This window comes from Labrus bergylta, chromosome 14 (genome assembly GCF_963930695.1).
Source record: "Labrus bergylta chromosome 14, fLabBer1.1, whole genome shotgun sequence".
Taxonomy (NCBI): Eukaryota; Metazoa; Chordata; class Actinopteri; order Labriformes; family Labridae; genus Labrus; species Labrus bergylta.
The window spans coordinates 3,118,217-3,121,177 of NC_089208.1; positions in this window are offsets into that span (position 1 = coordinate 3,118,217).

Genomic DNA, 2,961 nt, shown 5'->3' on the forward strand with positions numbered 1-2,961 from the left:
CGTCTTTGTTCATACGGAGTTATTGGTTGCAAACTTTTTGATTCAGAGTGTAATGTACGGTTCAGTCCTTACATGTCAATTTAATTTAAAGAGGGCTGCACTGTGGTGGTGCAGTGGTTAGTGATGTTGCCTCACAGCGAAGGTTCCTTGAATCCCAGTCTGACGTCCCAATGACAGCTGGGATCGGCTCCACCGACCTGAACGGGAAAAGTGGTGTAGCTACTGGATGGAATTTTATGTTAAGGTCAATTCTCCTTTACATTAAATAGAATACAAGAAGTAAAACATCCACCAGACATCAGACACACAAAGAAAGAAAGGATGAAGAAAATCAAATAAGACCAGCTGCACAAACGAGCAACCACATGAAGTTACTCTTCATAGGCTTGGAAGAATAGATACACGTTTTAAAGGTCACATGGTATGCAAAATACACTTCACCATTTTCCTCCAACACTAACATGTGTCTCTAGTACGTCTACAAACCCCCCAATGATGAGAAAAGTCCATCCTCTCCGTCTTCTGCCTGCTCCACTTTTCAGAAAATGTGTGCTCAAACAGGCTGTTTGGAGATTTTCCCTTCATGACATCACAAAGGGCAGTAGCCCCTCCCCCTTTCCACCCACGGCTAAGTGTTTGTTCTGCTGTAAACAATAGGACATGGAGTAAGAAAGTCACATCCCCTGGTCCAATTGCTTGATTCATCTCTTTCCCATCCAGTACATTTCATATGCAAAATCTCGTTCTTTTAAATGACTTTCCTTCAACTCGATGAAAATATAGAAAAGGATGTTTTCGGCAGGGAGCTCTCGTTTACCCCCACGGCAAGGGGGGAGAGGCTTTCAAAATAAATCTAAAGAAAATAATCAGTCTTCTCTCTGAGGCTTTTGTAGGTCATGTTGAGACATCAGTATTAATTTCATTCTGTTTCAAAATCCTCACAGGAGCTTTGAGCTAACCCTTGCTTCTTTACACAGGTTTCATTTCAGCTAAACTCTCGAGCTGCTGAGGTTCTCAAAACACGCAGGTTAAGTTTTGAACTGTTTTATGACACATTTTGGCCGCACACTACCATAATATATCTACTTACACTGGGCCTGGAATTGGCTGAGGCAGCAAAAAACTGTCTGGAATTTATGGTGGCTCCTACTGGCAGATATTAAAACATATTTATTGAGTTATAAAGATCATTTGAGCCAAGTTTGAGTGTTTATTGGACGCTGTGCGGTGGTGTTAGAGGTTTTTTTCTGCTGGCTCTGCTCTCCTGTAAAAAAAAAAGCCATAATGCACACACTCCCGTGTAGAGTCCAGCTCCAACTCTGGCACTTTTTCCTGCTCATGTTGAAAGTGATCCACGGGGCTCCTGGGGGCTCACATTCAGCACGCAGCATCTGATTGGTTGGCCTGAACCCAACGACATGTGGCTCTGTTTAGGAGCGTGCTGACTTACCGTCCCTCCACCCTATACACCCCTGTTTGGATAATGTTGCCAAAGTCCCACAGGAGAGCACAGTTTACTCTGCTCTGCTGACTCACCTGACCGTGAAACAACTACATGGAACAACGTGTATCGCCCCATGTTCAAGAGGGAAGAAATTCAGAGAGTCCTCGAAATTCATCTCCACCCAACTCTCTGCATTACAACCCTTGTTCTCCCAAATAATACGGCTTAAACTAGAAGTTCTTCATGGATTTATAGAGAGACAGGTGGAGAGAAAGAGACATAAAAGGAAGACATGGAGAGTAAAGGAGACGGAGGTTGAGAGGGAAGAAAAAAGACGGGAAAAGATGAGCAAAGACCCAAACTTCAAGAGGAGACATCAGGATGAGATGGGAACGATGGAAGGGGATTTAAAGAAAGAAGCATGAGACTACAAAGAAGGAGAAAGGTGGGAAGGGAGACCAAGACAGAAACAAAGTGTGAGACCGAGAGAGAGAGAGACATAAAGGGACAGTCAGAAATGAAGATGGACATGTAGCCTTCAGATGAACAGAAAGAGAGATTTCTTTTTTTTGTGTAATAAAATTGTATTGATGCTCTGGCAAAAGAGAGAGACAAAGAGGAGACAGACAGACTTTTTATTTGCATCAGTGTCCTTGAATAAAGTTTAAAAACCATGAAAATAAAGTTTGTTGGAGTAAACTCACTCAGTTTGGTAATGTAACTGCATTAAGAGTGAGCTTGTGTGCGTGGGACATTGTTGCTATGGTGATTTTTGTCTCCCTGGGAAACAGAGGAGGGGCAGTGAGACAAGCTGCTGAATCACCATTACCTCTGATTCAACTTTTAATTATAAAAAAAAGTTTTAAAGTCCTTCCCGTTAAAGGTGATTCGTTCTTACAGAAAAAATAACAATAATAACAAATCGTGCATCAAGTTTAGGTACGTTTAGCTGTCTTATTGTTAATTAGATCTCAAGTCCCAACACAATTTTAACATACAGTGATGAAAACAATAAAGAGTGGTTGAGAGTTTTAATATTTGGACATATAGATGCTACAATTTACAAAACAAACAATGAAACCTAAACACATCACAGTTTTCCTATTGGCTAACTACTTCTCGCGATGGGGCGGCCTCTCTGCGCATGTTGCCTAGCAACGCAGCTTGAACCTGTCGGAGCTACTGTCTGGAAGTTGATAGCTGTCCATCCTTCAATTAGTTTAACTACACTTTGAAAGCACAAAAAAGTGATAAAAGGTAACGTAGCGAAAACTACTACAAAGTCGGAGGAGGATTATTTATTTATTTATTTATTTATTTATTTATTTATATTTATTTATTTATTTTTCTTAAATTTGGTCTTGCCGAAGAAGGACAGTTTGGAAACGCTGGGATTTCTCTGCTAACTCAGAAAGTGCGGGAGGTGAAGGACGAGCTAGCAGCTCAACAGTCAACAGTCCTACTAACACCAAATGTAAGGCTGCAGAGACACAATATCATGATCCTGCTCAACACAA